Genomic DNA, 18663 nt, shown 5'->3' with positions numbered 1-18663 from the left:
ATAGGTGAAATGGGGTTCGTAACGAGATGGAAAGATTGGGAAAAATATAAGCAATCATTGAGATATGCCGAAAGGATGGCGGTTGTATAACAGGACCCAGGGCCGAAAGAGTAGTTTTTTTTAGATATTTGGCGAGACCGAGGGTGGGTGTGGGTAGGGAGATGGGTCAGATGGGACATTATTTGGTAACATTGTATACGGTAAAATGTTTACTTTTGATGCCCATGGAGCAAAAAAAAAAAAACACACTCAACGGATATATTTTGTTTTTGCTACGATGATGTGGAAATGGGTTGAGGCTAAGATGAATGGAAGAGTTGATTTGAGTCTCCCAAATGAAATCACTGAGGTGGCAAAAAAAAAAAGAAGAAAAGTAAGTGATTAGAAGACATACATTTTTTACAGTTTTTTCTGTTCAGCAAACTAGTACAGTAAAACCTTGGTTTGAGAGTGTTATGCAAGACAAGCAAAATTTTTCAATAAATTCTGACTTGATATACAAGCGGTGTCTTGATATACAAGTAGCGTCAAGTCACAACTGAGTGTAGCGCCGGCTCCTGAAGAGCATGCGTTATGTGTTTTTTTTCTATTTAGATTTCCGGAGAAGTCTGCTAACACTACTGGTGAGAAATCTGGGGCCATTGTTTTGGGCGGGACTGTGACAAATTATCTGCCAGCAGAGGAGTTGAGAGATTCAGAACTAGATTCTATCTATGTGATGTAGGGGATGAGGACCTTTTTGAGACCATGTTCCAGGAGATGCTATGAGCCAATGCGGATGATTGCAGTATTTCTGGCTGGTCGACCCTAAATTCGGGGAGTGTATCGCCACGGGCGGAAACCCTGACCACCATAGACTTGATTTTGTCAAAGCCTGTAAACTTGCCTGAGCCAAAGAAAACCTCTTTTGCCATGGTGCGCAAGTCTCCCAAATCCTGGGTGCCTCCCGGGGATGGAAGTGCTAGAGCTCTGCCCAGGCTCGCACGGTCCCAGCGGCTGCTTAACAAGCGGGTGGCAACAGAGTATGAACTGGAGTTTCCGTATGTGCCCAAGGAAATTATGAGGATGAGGATGATTGAGGAAAACCGTGAGGAATGGTATGCTAATGATGTTTGGGACTACCTCAAGGTTCCAAAACCTTTCAGGAAGAAAGTGTGTGCCCCGGACATGTATGAGCGATTCACCGACTGCCTCCAACACTGGAGCTATGGGAGGCATATTTATGTGGACAAAGTCATGATCTACCGGCCAGGAAGAGACAATGTGGTCTACTTTGTGACTACAGTGGACGCTCAGGGAAAAACACTGACTTCGCCGGACCTAAGGTTTTACTGGTAAAAGAGCTACCAGAACTGTTTTTTTTCTTACCTCAAAAGAGTTTTTCTTCCTTTTTCTTGAATGCAAGGAATGTGGGGTAGCTATTTAGAGTTTAGGTTTCTAAAGAAGCTCCGTGTTAAGATCTTCCACAGGCCACAGTACTTATCTCAACGAAAGGACTTGCACTTAATAACTCTCGCCACTAGGTGGTGTGGGTTTGCACAAAACATTTAGTCTTCCTGCTCGCTAGTTGTTAGATTTTTTAAGTCTGGGAGAGAGAGTCTCATCTGTGAATGAGACCCTGCCTTCTAAAAATATAGAAACAGAGTGTGTTTTGTTGTGAGTTTTTGTTTGTGTGTGTTTTATTTCCAGGAGTCATCAAGAGCATCTATCAAGCTGCCGGAGAGTGGGTGGAATAGATAGCAAGGAATTGGGTTGTATAACATGAAACCTACCTGTGTCAACTGTTGAATATTTCACATTTGTTCAATGTTCTTTTGTTTTCTTTCCCTTCCCCATTCTTACCCTAAAGTTCAGGTACTTCATTTTTCTAGGATTAGAAGTTTTTTCCTTTCTTTCCCAGACGATGAGGACATCGTCTAAATGGGAGGGGGGAGGAAAATGTAGCACCGGCTCCTGAAGAGCACGCGCTATGTGTTTTTTTTCTATTTAGAGTTCCTAAAGCCATAGTTGGGTTTTAGGGTTAATTATACCAAATTATGGTTTCAGTACAAGTCTAGCTGGATTGCACTGGGTTCTGTTTGGCTACAGGTGTAGCTGTCACCACTGGCAAGTGTGAGAAACTAGTTTAGCTAAGTGTATTGAGTGGCATTCTTTCTCGGAACCAGCCCAGTGGGAGTGTCTTCTTGCTGTGCATTCTAGGAGAGGGTACTTAAGGTACTGACATCACATGCTTCTCGGTTCCGGTCCAAAAGTTTTTTCTGTCTGCTTGGTCCTGGTCCTCCTGACCAGCCCCCATGGCCCTCATGGCCTGGGGTGCGGATCCATCCAATTTCAAGTCTCGGGGCTGGCTAGCCCGAGGCAACGTAACTGGGAGGAGGATTCAAAGGTGGTCCAGTGCCGTCTCTTCTGTGGAGAGGCCCAGCAACTGGAGAAGCAACCAGGGGAGGACTCTTTGGAAGAAGGCCACGCATAAGGCTGGCTTCTCAGAAGGAGCCTGGAGGCTCAGTTGAAAGACATCAAGTGAATCTACACTCATATGGTATCGCCGGACCGGCTGCGAGATACTGGTACCGTATGATAGCTCTCTAAATTTATCTACGTCCTTCAGTTACATCCAAGTCTGTGGCAGAGACTTTAGTCAAGTGTTCTACATCCAAGTCTGTGGCAGAGACTTTATTCAAGTGTTCTACATCCAAGTCTGTGGCAGAGACTTTATTCACAAGTGTTATACATTCAAGTCTATGGCAGAGACTTTGTTTTACTTAAACACTCTATCAGCTGCTAGGCCTGGTGGGAGGAAGTCTATCCGGGAGCTGTGAGAATCCAGTTGTGAGCAGTAATTCTCTGGATTTCTATAGTGAGAGACTTCCTATCTTTTGCAGTTCCAAGAGTACCTGAACTTCCTACCCAACCTTCTACCTTTCTTTAAGAGACTGTTTTGTCTATTTGTTGTCAAATAAAAATCCCAAAAGTGGATCCAGTGTCAGTTTCTGCAATTTTTTGGGCCATCTACCTCGGGAACCCCTAGACACACACGAGGTCAAGAAGGTAACGGTAAGCCCAATAAAACCAGCCGCTCCTTTGGGGGTCAGTGCTGCATGAGTATAAAAGAGAAGAGAGGTGCCTCTTGCAATATGGTTACATTTAATGAAGGTACAACATTTAGAAACTCACATGGTTGATGATTAAAACAGGCACATCTAAGTATGCAGGCATCCGGGGTAAAGCTGTCCACATAAACTGTCCACTGCCATTGACACCATCCCTTCCATGATACACTCCACAAGATCGCCCTACTGCAGGGTAGTCTTCCCGGTTACGATTGCAGACTGACAGCGGTGAGAGTCGGCAGTGAGGGGAACGGTCCAAGTGGACAGCTTTACCCCAGATGCCTGCATAGTTAGATGTGCCCCTTTTAATCATCAACCATGTGAGTTGCTAAATGTTGTACCTTCATTAAGACTCCTTTCACACTGAAAACACTTTACAGGTGCTATAGCGCTAAAAATAGCGCCTGCAAAGTGACTGTAAAGCGCCTGTCCTCTCACTCCAATGTGAAAGCCCAAGGGCTTTCACACTGGATCGGTGCACTGGTAGGACGTCAAAAGTCCTGCAAACAGCTTATTTGAGGCGCTTTAGGAGCGGTATATATACCGCTCCTTAAGTGCCCCTGCCCATTGAAATCATTGGGCAGTGCAGTTGAAGCCCCATTGGCACTTTCCTGGTGCTTTTAACCCTTTTTTGATCATAGGGGGGTTAGAAGCAACCCGTTAGTGGGCGAAAAGCGTAGCTAAAACGGCGGTGAAGCGCCACTAAAAGTATTGGCACTGTACCGCCGACGCCCGGGCACTGCGAGTGTGAACGGGCTCTAATTGTAACCATATTACTACACTTAAACGCACCTCTCTTCTCTTTTATACTCTGCAGCTCCTGCTGGATTTTGCTTCTAATCCCCTTGTGGAGGCCGCCATTGGTGGTTGGACATCTTACTGTTCCACAACTTTGTCACATTGCTATAATCTTTTTATAAGAACTATAAACTGAAGGACTTATGAATAAATGGTTGTGGAATGAATCATTTGAGTTTCCATTATTTCTTATGGGGAAATTCGCTTTTATATACAAGTGCATTGGATTACAAGCAGCATACTTCTGGAACGAATAATGCTCTCAATCCAAGGTTTTACTGTATATCTTTGTGACTGATGGTGTACATCAGTAGATATTTGCTGCAGCTAATCATCCATTATACAGCAACCCATACAGTACACCAGCCTTTTTCAACCAGGGTGCCTTCAGATGTCGTCAGAGGTGGCTTGGCAAAATGTCCAGAAATTGTCCAAAAATTGTATACAACCAGCAGGTTGATCAAGCCTTCCTATTAGTTACATAAAGCCACAGGTTTTTATTGTGCACTATGGACTTCCTGTCCATCACTAAACCAAAACAGATAGTTTCTGCCGCTGCTGATCTCTCTGGGTTTCCATCGGCCCCATTGTGCTCCTCCTGCCATCAATTGCTACTGCGGGTGTTGGCACCTCTTCTTACTTCAGTTTTGGACCCTTTAATAGTGTGCATTAGCTTGATTACATTCTATATACATGCTGGTTTGAACCTTTGGTGGGTGATTCATTGGTTGGCGGCATTCCTTCCATCCTCCCGATTCCGTCAAGAGAAGACTGGATTCCCTGAGGTCATCGTGGACCATTCCACATCGATTGAGGGACCCCTGGTGGCCTATTGCATCTCTCTACATCAGGCATGTCCAAAGTCCGGCCCGTGGGCCAATCGCAGCCCGCGGTCCGGTTTTGAACGGCCCGCCTGGTAATCTAAACATATATATCTTTTGTGGCCCCCGACGATCTCCCAGCGCCGGGGCCACAAAAGATATATAGTCTGGCTGCATTGGAGATAGGAGGCTGTACGAGCGCTGTGCACACAGGAGTATTTCCTGTTTACACTGCAGCCTCTGTAATAGGAAGTCCCATCTCCGCCATTGGACGACTGTTCTGTCCATCAAAGGAGGCGGGACTTTCTCTTAAAGAAGCCGCTGTGAAAACAGGAGATTCTCCTGTTCTTTGGCGCTCGCCCAGCCCCCTCCATGTCCCCTCCAAGGCTGCACTGATGGCAATGGTAAGTACATTCCTGGCTAATAGTGAGTGAAATCCTGGTAATGGTGGGTGCATTCCTGGCAATAGTAAGTGAAATCCTGGCAATGGTGGCTGCATTCCTGGCAATAGTATGTGAAATTCTGGCAATGGTGGCTGCATTTCTGGCAATAGTATGTGAAATCCTGGCAATGGTGGCTGCATTCCTGGCAATAGTGAGTGAAATCCTGGCTAATGGTGGCTGCATTTCTGGCAATAGTATGTGAAATCCTGGCAATGGTGGCTGCATTCCTGGCAATAGTATGTGAAATCCTGGCAATGGTGGCTGCATTCCTGGCAATAGTATGTGAAATCCTGGCAATGGTGGCTGCATTCCTGGCAATAGTATGTGAAATCCTGGCAATGGTGGCCGCATTTCTGGCAATAGTATGTGAAATCCTGGCAATGGTGGCTGCATTCCTGGCAATAGTGAGTGAAATCCTGGCAATGGTGGCTGCATTCCTGGCAATAGTGAGTGAAATCCTGGCTAATGGTGGCTGCATTTCTGGCAATAGTAAGTGAAATCCTGGCAATGGTGGCTGCATTCCTGGCTAATAGTGAGTGAAATCCTGGCAATGGTGGCTGCATTCCTGGCAATAGTGAGTGAAATCCTGGCTAATGGTGGCTGCATTCCTGGCAATAGTGAGTGAAATCCTGGCAATGGTGGCTGCATTCCTGGCAATAGTGAGTGAAATCCTGGCTAATGGTGGCTGCATTCCTGGCTAATGGTGGCTGCATTCCTGGCTAATGGTGGCTGCATTCCTGGTTAATAGTGAATGAAATCCTGGCAATGGTGGCTGCATTCCTGGCTAATGGTGGCTGAAATCCTGGCTAATGGTGGCTGAAATCCTGGCTAATGGTGGCTGCATTCCTGGCTAATGGTGGCTGAAATCCTGGCTAATGGTGGGTGCATTCCTGGCTAATGGTGGGTGCATTCCTGGCAATGGTGGGAGCGCAGATGGGCACTGACCCTTATTTTGCTTCAGAGTTTTTTATTTAAAATTTTAAGTTTTTTTTTCCTGAAACTTCCCACTTATTCGCCAATAAATACGGTATATCCAAATAACACGCCCGAGCTCATCTCTTCAACACACACAGCCACAAAGGCAAGAGAATTCTTGTTGGGTCGTGTATTAGTGTTCGAACGAACACACTTAGACCGATTTTTAATGGTTCAAAGAATGTCAGGCAAAATGGTCGGCCCTTGTGCATGTTCACTTCATCAAATCTGGCCCTCTTTGAAAAAAGTTTGGACACCCCTGCTCTACATCATCGTGTGTTTATCCAGTTACGCTTATCTAAGCTTATATAAGCTTACGTTTATCTTTGGCGCTCGCCCAGCCCCCTCCATGTCCCCTCCAAGGCTGCACTGATGGCAATGGTAAGTACATTCCTGGCTAATAGTGAGTGAAATCCTGGTAATGGTGGGTGCATTCCTGGCAATAGTAAGTGAAATCCTGGCAATGGTGGCTGCATTCCTGGCAATAGTATGTGAAATTCTGGCAATGGTGGCTGCATTTCTGGCAATAGTATGTGAAATCCTGGCAATGGTGGCTGCATTCCTGGCAATAGTGAGTGAAATCCTGGCTAATGGTGGCTGCATTTCTGGCAATAGTATGTGAAATCCTGGCAATGGTGGCTGCATTCCTGGCAATAGTATGTGAAATCCTGGCAATGGTGGCTGCATTCCTGGCAATAGTATGTGAAATCCTGGCAATGGTGGCTGCATTCCTGGCAATAGTATGTGAAATCCTGGCAATGGTGGCCGCATTTCTGGCAATAGTATGTGAAATCCTGGCAATGGTGGCTGCATTCCTGGCAATAGTGAGTGAAATCCTGGCAATGGTGGCTGCATTCCTGGCAATAGTGAGTGAAATCCTGGCTAATGGTGGCTGCATTTCTGGCAATAGTAAGTGAAATCCTGGCAATGGTGGCTGCATTCCTGGCTAATAGTGAGTGAAATCCTGGCAATGGTGGCTGCATTCCTGGCAATAGTGAGTGAAATCCTGGCTAATGGTGGCTGCATTCCTGGCAATAGTGAGTGAAATCCTGGCAATGGTGGCTGCATTCCTGGCAATAGTGAGTGAAATCCTGGCTAATGGTGGCTGCATTCCTGGCTAATGGTGGCTGCATTCCTGGCTAATGGTGGCTGCATTCCTGGTTAATAGTGAATGAAATCCTGGCAATGGTGGCTGCATTCCTGGCTAATGGTGGCTGAAATCCTGGCTAATGGTGGCTGAAATCCTGGCTAATGGTGGCTGCATTCCTGGCTAATGGTGGCTGAAATCCTGGCTAATGGTGGGTGCATTCCTGGCTAATGGTGGGTGCATTCCTGGCAATGGTGGGAGCGCAGATGGGCACTGACCCTTATTTTGCTTCAGAGTTTTTTATTTAAAATTTTAAGTTTTTTTTTCCTGAAACTTCCCACTTATTCGCCAATAAATACGGTATATCCAAATAACACGCCCGAGCTCATCTCTTCAACACACACAGCCACAAAGGCAAGAGAATTCTTGTTGGGTCGTGTATTAGTGTTCGAACGAACACACTTAGACCGATTTTTAATGGTTCAAAGAATGTCAGGCAAAATGGTCGGCCCTTGTGCATGTTCACTTCATCAAATCTGGCCCTCTTTGAAAAAAGTTTGGACACCCCTGCTCTACATCATCGTGTGTTTATCCAGTTACGCTCGTTTGACCTGGTGTCGCTGACACGTAGGTCCATTGGCTCTGGTAGGAGTACCCATTCTTTCTTTATACCATCAAAGCCATTTCTTCAGAGATCCACTAATCGTTTCTGGCTTAAATTGCACCATCGTGGTTGAGACAGACGTAGTGATTATTGGGACTGATCCTTTTTTTTGGACTGTTTTATGTTTATATAGTTCTTCACGGACTCACATGTTTCTAGTTCGGTTGTTATATGCCGATGTTTATTCATATATTTTTACACAACATTTGTTATTAGCACTTGTGATTTACGCACTTTACAATACAGTTTTACTCTTTTCATTACCAGCGCTACATTTTTTGCTTTCTCACATTTATGAATTTTGACACATTCGTATGTAGCCGCTTTTTTGTGATATTTAGTAGAATAGCGCAGTAATTATTTGCACATGTGCACTATTACAACCTTCTAGCCGCCAGTGTCCTAACAACCAATGATATCTGTTGATAAGGAGAACATTGGGCACCTGCACAGAATCCTTGTTTGTACCTCCTTTTCCCCTATCCTTCAACACCGGGGCTGAGTAAGGGAGAAGAAAAACACTGGAATACGAGTTAGTGTCAGTGTGCAAAGGTGTATTTGCTTTGGAAGAATAAATCACCTCTAATGCTGGGTGTCCTATGCATGTAGATGTTGTTGCATTATGTAAAACGATTAATTACGTTTTTAAATTTTAGAATGGGGTGCCGTGGGATTGTGCAGAATTTTTAAGGGTGACTTGATGGAAAAAAAAGGTTGAGAAACACTGCAGTACACAACGCTGAAACTAGTCTCCTGTCTAGAACAAACTAGGTAACTTATGAGCAGAGTTACAACAATTTACCTCTTTTCTAGACCCTAAAGCAGTATGCTTATTTACATTTCTTTATAAATGACACAGCCTTGTAAAAATGTAAATGAAAGAAACTTGGCTCATGTGTTAAGAACACCTGTCCTTGAATCAAATAGAATTCTAAATATAAAGTCACAAAGGTCTTTTGTTTTCTATGATTCTTTCCATGTAGGGTGTATTTTCCCTTTAGTAATGCCCATAGTAAAAATCCTGCTGTGTTCAGCATCCTGATGTTCTATTTATATCTCTCAGGAAGGCCGATATGCGGTTCCCACGCTGCACATGGCACTTGTTAGGCTGTGTCTTAATGCGGATGTTTTCTCGGGGATACAGCAATGTTTTGCAGTAGGATTCTCATGGGAAAGTTGATATAGTCGTGCCTTTTAAAGGCAGTCACCCACATTGTTAATTCTGATTTTTTTTTTTCTTAAAATTGTTCTAAAATTGTTCTTGATAAACTGGACAGATCTCATTGATACAGCAATAGCCAACTGAAGGCATTTGTTTTCAAATAGAATAAAGAACAGCAAAGCAAGGCTCAGAAGGCTTTTAGCCAATAGGATAGAACTTGGGTAGCAGTCCAAAATCAGAAATCTATGCGTCACATGAAAATGAATTATTCCTTCTGCAGCAGTTCTACACTATGGGGTTAATTTACTAAAGGGAAATAGGATGTGCTTTTTGAAAAGTGCAGTTGCTCCAGAGCTTAGTAAATGAGGTAAAGCAAAGAATACCCAATGCTATGCAAGGAAAAAAAATATGCATTTTTTTACTTCCACAAAATTGGATGATGGAAGTCAGCAGAGCTTCTGCTCATTTACTAGGCTCTGGAGCAACCGCTCTTGCGGAGTCCAACTGCAACTCTATTTGCCTTTTGTAAGTCAACCCCAATGTGTTCGATTTACTAATGCCGCGTACACATAATCGGAATTCTTGACGGAAAAAGCTCTGATGGTTTTCCCGACGGAATTCCGACAGAATTCGGCTCAAGCTGTCTTGCCTACACACGGTCACATCAAATTCCGATCATTTATAACGCGGTGACGTACAACATGTACGACGTGACTAGAAAAAGGAAGTTCAATAGCCAGTAGCTAATAGCTTCTGTCTCATAGTTGAATCTGAGCATGCGTGATTTTTGGCATGTCGGAATTGCATACACACGCTAGGAATTACCGATAGAAAGTTTTTCCGTCGGGAAAATTGAGAACATGCTATCAATTTTTGGCTGGCGGAAATTCGGACAGCTAAATTCCGATGGAGCATACACACGGTCGCATTTTCTGATGAAAAGCTCTCATTGGTCTTTTTCTGGCCGGAATTCCGATCGTGTGTACATAAGACATAAGAATACATAAGAGTTTAATGTATTATGCCACATCGATAGTCTGAGAATCAAGTCAGAACAAACCAATTGTATTCTTACTGTATGTACTAAATACATGATGATGAATTACAGTGTATAATACAAATTCACTGACAAATGTAGTTTGTTAAGAATTTGTATGCTCCAGTGTCCAAATGTTTGATCTGAATGTACCTGGGCTCAGTTCTCGGTGTTCTCGAGGAACCTTAGCTAAGTTCAGATGCTGAATCCCAACTCCATTAAAATCACTGAGAGCCAAATCATAGAAAATGTTAAGTTCCTTTACACTTGGGGGATGCCCTGAACCTGCCTGTGAAATAGCACATCTGTTCTATAAAAAAAGGGGGGTGTTTTATGTGGTGCTAACCAAACTATTCAAAACCATAAACAATTATAAATAAATATATAATAAATATATGTAAACAATGTGCAAAAAAAGTGTAAACACTGTGCAAAAAAGTAGCAACCAATGTGCAAAACAATAAAGTGCATAACCCTTTGAGAAAGTCACGTGTTATGTGACGCAACGCGTCAAGGATTAGTTGAGGTGTCATTCGTTACTTCCGGTTGCGGCCGAGACCGGAAGCACCGCTGTTTGTATTGCTGAAAACATTGCATTTAAATGTAAGTGGATATTTTTTTATAATAAAAAGGATTTTACTGTACTACTCATTGGAAGCCCCCCCTTTCTCTTATATATACTTACCGGTGTGTGGCTATTGGAGGAATTATTGAGGATCCGGAGGTTTATGTATAAGAGGTGGAAGAATACTCATTGAATCACCCCCAAGCGTGATCCGGTCCATAGGGACCCTTACTAGAGGTGAGAGGCTGGGGAAAACAGTGGGTGCACCTAGAACACTGAGGTTTGAAGGAACAGTGTACTTTGCACTTATTATTTACACCTGCATGTTCATCATTACTGGCTGGACAAGAGTGCACAGTTTGTTTGAGTGGATTGTTTACATTTTGCTGCACCTTGCACTGGATGGACTTATATCCATTGGAGTTTTTGGAAGAATGGATTTGATATAAACACGCCTATAGGATTTGCACAGCATTGCACTATTGCATGGACTTATTGATTGCATATTGTTTAATGCACTATACTATTTTTATTTTCAGTACGTCATACTGATATTTTCATGCACTTTATTGTTTTGCACATTGGTTGCTACTTTTTTGCACAGTGTTTACACTTTTTTTGCACATTGTTTACATATATTTATTATATATTTATTTATAATTGTTTATGGTTTTGAATAGTTTGGTTAGCACCACATAAAACACCCCCCTTTTTTTATATTACTTTGAGTGTAGAGAACACTTATATATGTGTGCAGCTTTCTATATTATATATATTTTTTTTCATTTAAATTTTTTGTAGTAAGGTTGTGCGCAACAGGAATCACTTATATATTTTTTACATCTGTTCTATGTATTCAACCTACTACAGCAAAGCTGATATTTAAAAAAAAATCTGATAAATTATAGTTCCTGGCTGCTTCATTCTGTTTTTAACCACTTCAGCCCCGGAGGATTTGGCTGGCCAGACCAGAGCAATTTTTGCGATTCGGCACTGCGTCGCTATAACTGACAATTGCGCGATCGTGCGATGTGGCTCCCAAACAAAATTGACATCCTATTTTCCCACAAATAGCGCTTTCTTTTGGTGGTATTTGTTTACCTCTGCTGTTTTTATTTTTTGCGCTATAAACAAAAAAATAGCGACAATTTTGAAAAAAACACATTATTTTTTACGTTTTGCTATAATAAATATCCCCAAAAAATATATAAAAAAACATATCTTTTTCCTCAGGTTTTTTTCCTCAGGTTAGGTTGATACGTATTCTTATACATATTTTTGGAACACAGGCAGGTTTCCGTTACATCAGAGGGGGGCGGGGTCACCCATACGTCACTGGGGAAGCCCGGGTTTCCCCTTGCGTCAGAGGGGGGCGGGGTCAGGTGACGGTTGGCCCTGCCCTCCGCATATAACAAACGTCAGGCCGCCGGGATCCCCACAGTGTCTCCTCTGTGGAGACAGAAGATGGATGGATTTGCTGCGCTGGATCAGATCAGCCATCGCTGGACCCCGGAGAGATGATCATCCGTCGCTGGATAGCAAGAGTGGATTACCACTGCTGGAATCTTTTTTTTTAACTTTTTTTATTTTTAATAAAGGAAGTTTTCAAAAGTGTGTTTGTCTTATTTAACAATTTTTTACACTTTCTTTGTGAAATGGTAGGGGTACTTCTGTACCCCCTTACCATTTCAAACAGTGGGGGCCGGGATCTGGGGGTCCCCTTGTTAAAGGGGGCTTCCAGATTCTGATAAGCCCCCCGCCCGCAGACCCCCACAACCACCGGCCAGGGTTGTGGGGATGAGGCCCTTGTCCTCATCAACATGGCGACAAGGTGCTTTGAGGGGTCACAGACCCCCAAAGCATCCTCCCAATGTTGAGGGCATGTGGCCTGGTATGGTTCAGGAGGGAGGGGGGAGCTCTCTCGTCCCCCCCTCTTTTCCTGCCAGGTTGCATGCTCGGATAAAGAGTCTGGAATGGATTTTTAGGGGGAACCCACGTCAATTTTTTTTTTTTATTTGACGCGGGGTTCCCCTTAATATCCATACCAGACCTGAAGGGCCTGGTAATTGAATTTGGGGGACCCCCACGCTTTTTTTTTTTTATCAATGACTTTCAATGAGTGTTCTCTGTATTACGGAGCCGACAATTCATAATAGCTGCGAGTGATTTTAAAGGACTTTTTTTCCTGCATAAATTACACTTTGTGCAGGGACAGTTCTAAGCACGGGAAACATGCGCCCCTTCACAGGCATACTATAGACACCCCCCAGGTACGAAATTTAAAGGAATATTACACTCTTATTGTTTCACTTTAATCATTATTAAAATCACTGCTCCCGAAAAAACGCCAGTTTTTAAAACTTTTTTTTGCATTGATACATGTCTCATGGGGCAGGACCCAGGTCCCCAAACACTTTTTAGGACAGTAACTTGCATATTAGCCTTTAAAATGAGCACTTTAGATTTTGAACGTTGGAGTCCCATAGACTTTAATAGGGTTCTAAAGTTCACACGAAGTATGCTATATACTAGCTCCGTCGAATCTTCTTTATACATTCGACAGACACCATAAGCCTTCAAAGACAGATTCGACCGTAATTCATGTGGATTTTCGGACGAATGAAATTTTTGAATGAAAAACTAATTAAATAAAAACGAATTTCGGGAGTAACTAAATTAATAAATTTTTCGGACGAAAACTAAATTACAAAACAAAATATTTTACTCTGCACATGTCTAATAGTTTTATGGCATTTTTATTAATATTTTTTTTTTTACTAGTAATGGTGGCGATCTGCGATTTTTATCATGACTTCAACATTATGGCGGACAGATCGGATAATTTTGACACATTTTTGGGACCGTTCACATTTATACAGTGATCAGTGCGATTAAAATTGCATTGATTACTGTGTAAATGTGATTGGCAGTTAAGGAAGGAGTTAACAGGTGGCGCTGTAGGGGTTAAGTGTGTCCTAGGAAGTGATTCTAATTGTGGGGGGGGGGGCTGTGCGTGACACATCACTGATCTCTGCTCCCGATTACAGGGAGCTGTGATCAGTGACAGTGTCACTAGGCAGAACGGGGAAATGCTTGCTTACATTAGCATCTCCCCGTTCTTCCTCTCCGTGAGATTATCGCGTGTATCCCCACGGACTACGAGTCTGCAGGACCCGAGATACGACTCGCGGAGCCCGCGGCGGGCCTGCTGTGCAAACCCCGCAAGATCACGTAGTATAACGTGAATTCGCTCAGCGGCGGCTGGTCTGCAAGCGGTTAAACAAAGCAGCTAGGTATTCACCTTCATCTATACTAGACCCTTATCCAAGAGGAAGGTCTGCTATAGATGTTAACTTACCTGGAGGCCACAAACACACAAAAAAGGAGGGTTTCCCCCCAAAAAATACATACCAGGTCATTATCCTTGCTGAGGATCTGGTATGGATTTGAAGGTGGAACCCCATCCAAAAAACAAGAAAAAAAAAGCTTGAGCTACTCTCAATAATCCATGGATCTGAGCATGAAACATTAAGTTTACGAGGAAGGGGCGGGGGGAAGCATGCGCACCCCACTTCCCGAACTATGCCAAGCCACATGCCCTCAAGATGGGGAGGCTACCTGTTGAGGAAAACAATGACCTGTTTTGCCACAATCCTGTTGGTTGTGGAAGTCCATGGGGAGAGGAATCATCATTATCTAGAAGAATTCCTACGTGAGTGATAAAGATTACATACCGGTAGTATCCTTAGTCATTCACAAAAAAAATGTAAAGTTAAAGCGGAACTTAATTTTTGTGCATCTTTCCATCTATTAAATCTTCTGCCCTTGTTATTTTAATTTTGGATAGGAAAACATTTTTTTTCTGCCAGTAAATACCTCATACAGCCCACTTCCTGTTTCTTGTCTGGTAAAATGCCTAGGTGTAAGACACCATGCACAGCTCTCTCTCTCTCTCTCACACTCCTGAGAGTTTGCTAGGAAGGGAGGGGGGGATGAGTCATAAGAGGGCCAATGAGAGATGCAGAGCTGGAGGTGTGCCTATGTGTGTCTGTGTAAATCCAGGAAGTGAACAGGCAGTAGCTTTAGCTGATCACAGTTAAAATGATTGCAGCCAGACTCAGTGGAGGGAGATTTCTGCAGCATATTTGGCAAGTACAGAATCACAGGATATATAAAATAATATGCAAAGTGGTTGGTGGGAAGCTTCAGAATGACAAAGATGTTTTTATTACAAATTATGTGAGCAGACTGCAGTTCCTCTTTAATAATCACGCCAACACTTTTTGATAAGTCTGACAGGACAAAAAATATCCCACGATGTAAAGCCATTGCCAATCACATCATCTGGTGATGTAGATCCATGTCAGTCATGATGAACAACACTTGTTGACCTCCTGAAAGGAAAGTCAATAAGCTGCCACCTGTAGAACCCACAACCACCGAGCCAGGCCCTTGTCCTCATCAGCATAGGGACAACGCGCCTTGTTACAGGGATCCCCACTGACAAGGTATGCTTCCCATGCTGAAGGCATGTGGCCTGGTGTTGTTTTAAAGGAAGAAGTGTGCAAACTTAGGACGGTTGTATGCCCTGACATAAAAAAAAAACCCTGTAAGACAAAGGCATAATGAGCTAGTATGCATTGAATACTAGCTCATTATGAAATACTTATCTTAGAACGAGGCACCCACACCGCCTCCCATTCACCGCTGAGGGAGCTGACGCGTTTCCCCTGTGTTTCTTACGGGTTCTTGGCTCCAGGGATGTGAGAGGCCGGACTCGCAAAGATGTCACTCCCGCACATGTGCATGGAAGTCCTCCGTTCTAGCAAGGTCCGGCAGCATCTACCCAACCTTCAGAACGCATGCGCTGCTGACATCAGTGGCTGCATGCAAGGCGAATATTTCGTAAACCGTACAGGTTTAGTATCCCACTGGGAAGATTTACCTTCACTTCCTGTTCCATAGCCACATCAGGAGGTGCGAGGAAATCCCCCAAAGTAAAGGAATCACTGCATAGTATAGCTCCTGTTTCTCATTTCGAGGGACTGTCTCTGATTTGGCAAAAACTCCCTCTCTCCCTCTTTCCTCCTCATACACATATCTAATGTTAACCAATTACCTTTACCTAATTTACCTAATACCTGAGCTATAATTTATACTACTACAGCTCCACCTGCTGCATAGATGGGTATAATGCATATACAGAGTCAAAGCATGTAATCTGCTATAGGCCAGGCGGGAAAGTGTAAAATAACAATCTATTCAAGTTCTTAAATCAGAAAAATACCTTCTCTCAGTCTCCTCCAAATCTCCAAATTCCTTTTTTATTTTTGCTGCTGTGATCTGACTTCCTGTTAGAGAGTGGTTACGTTCATTTTACACATAGAAACATAACCACCCTCTCTTGGTTGCTCCCAGGATGGATTATGGATTATGGGCTATGGGATTTGTCATGTACATAGAGCAGTGCAAATGGCCGCAACTAATGCAGATTCCAAATAAACAAAAGTGAGGGGGAAAGTGGGAGCTTTTGAGAGCTCACAGAAGATGTTACAAGGAGGCAGAAAACACAGTAAGAAACAATTAATGGAAAATAGATTACAGGGCCATTAAAGTGGAGTTCCACCACCCCCCCCAAAAAAAAAATATATTAATGTGCTTAAAAAAAAATAAAAAATAAATGTGGAGATTTTTTTTTTTACTCATCTCTAAATGCCTGTTGCTAGGGGGTCCATCGTAGTCTGCCTCCTTCGGGCTGGGCTCCTGACGTCACTTCCCTCGGCGCAGGAAGGGAGATCGCCTCTCCCCCTCCCTCTTGTCAATCATCTGGGACACATGACAGGTCCCAGATGATTGCACGGCCAGTCATAGCGCACGGCACGGCTCACACATGCGCAGTGGGTGCCCGACTGTGAAGCTACAGCCATGTGCCCACAGTTAAAATGGCGGCGCCACCGAGCGGAGGGGGGATGAGCAGGGCTTCGATCCCCTGCATCGCTGGACCCTGGGATAGGTAAGTGTCCGATTATTAAATGTTAGCAGCTGCAGTATTTCAGTATTTGTAGCTGCTGACGTTAATTTTTTTTTTTTAAGCAGAAAACCGCTTTAAAATGATTTTAAAGACTCTTTTTTTTTTTTTTCAATAACAAACATGTTATAGTCTCCTCCTATGTGCAGTGGCTTTGCACAGAGCAGCCCTGATCCTCCTCTTCTCTGGTCCCTTGCCAGCAATTTTTGCCTCCCTCCTGCCGAATGCCCCCAGAGCAAACAGCTTGTAATGGAGACACCCAAGCAGGTGCGTTCCAGAGCCATGACTCTGCATGTACATTTACACACAGAGCTGCATCTCGGTCCCATCCCCTCTCTCTTCTCATTGGCTCACTGGCTGTGAATGACAGCCATTGGCTCCCGCTGCTGTCTCAGCCAATTAGGACGGCGAGTCCCCAGAGAGCCAAGGCTGTCGTGCATATCACTTGATCGTGATGGGGCTCAGGAGAGAGGGGGTTGGGTGGGGGGCTGCAAAAAGGAGGATATAGAATGCGTAGAATGCATGAAGGTAAAAAACCTTGAGCCTTTACAACCACTTTAAGTAGTGGATGTATATGGATTATTTTTTGGAGAATCATTGTCAGTAATGCTGCGTACACACGATCGGACTTTGAAGCGGAGGTCCGCCAGACTTTCCGAACGAGTGGACCTGCCTACACACGACTGGACTTTCGAAATGAATGGACTTGCCCACACACGGAGGAAAAAACGGCTTGGGGGTCCCCCCCAAAGTTCATTACAGACCCTTATCTGAGCACACAGCCCGGCGGTCAGGAAAGGGGGTGGGGACGAGCGACCTGCCCCCCTTCCTGAGCCGTACCAGGCAGCGTGCCCTCAACATGGGGGGGTGCTTTGGGGAAGGGGGTCCTGTGGCCCCCCCACCCCAAAGCACCTTATCCCCATGTTGATGAGGACAAGGGCCTCTTCCCGACAACCTTGGCCGTTGGTTGTCGGGGTCTGTGGGCGGGGGCTTATCGGAATCCGGGAGCCCCCTTTAATAAGGGGGCCCCAGATACCGGCCCCCCACCCTGTGAATGAGTATTGGGGTACCATGTACCCCTACCCATTCACCTGGTGAAAAAAAAGTTTAAAGAAAAAACACAACACAGGTTTTTTAAATTATTTATTGCACAGCTCCGATGGTTTTTCGCCTTGGGGGGTCTTCGCGCCGGACTCCTCCGCTATCTTCTGCTAGCTCTTTTACTAGCAGAGGAGCCCAGCTTTCTTCATTGTCGCCGCCGCCGTCCAGGGGTCTTTTTCTGACTTCGGGGGTCTTGTCCCCCTCTTCGGGGGTCTTGTCCCCCTCTTCGGGTCTTCTTGCCGGGCCTCCTCTTTCTTCTTCCAGCTCTTTTACTAGTGGTGGCCCGGTCTTCTGTTGCCACCGCCGCCTCTTCTTCCGACTTCGGAGGTCTTGTCCCCCTCTTCGAGTCTTCTTGCCGGGCCTCCGCTTTCTTCTTCCAGTTCTTTTACTAGCGGTGACCCGGTCTTCCGTCGCCACCTTCTCTTCTTCTTCTTTTTCCTTGAGATGTTGACTCAACGCTCTCTCTGGTCGCAATGACATGGATGCGTTGTGCGGTGACTTATATAGGGACAATGGGCGCGGTCACCGGGTGATGTCACATTGTGACCCCGCCCCCTTATGATGTCACAGTCCCAGCATCCCCCGGGACTGTGACACAGAGAAGCGGTCACATCGTCCTGTCATGCAAATTGGATGCGGTTATACCTGCATCCAATTTGCATAGGTTGAACCCAGCAATAGCAGGAGATTTTGACTGGCTCCCTATGGAGACGGATCACATATCTGCGCTGTGGCTCCGGTGTGCAAATTTGCACAGGAGCGTCTTTTGATCAGTTTCAGGTTCATATTCAGTCAAAAATTCAGACTGAAATCGGACCTGAAGCGGTGAACCAGGAAGCACAGGACCCCTGATGGGAACTGCATCGGTATTAG

The sequence above is a fragment of the Lithobates pipiens genome, unplaced genomic scaffold, assembly GCF_037356315.1.
Source record: "Lithobates pipiens isolate NorthernLeopardFrog02 unplaced genomic scaffold, aLitPip1_a1.2 Scaffold_8, whole genome shotgun sequence".
NCBI classification, from domain to species: Eukaryota; Metazoa; Chordata; class Amphibia; order Anura; family Ranidae; genus Lithobates; species Lithobates pipiens.
Note: the sequence above shows the minus strand (reverse complement) of the source record.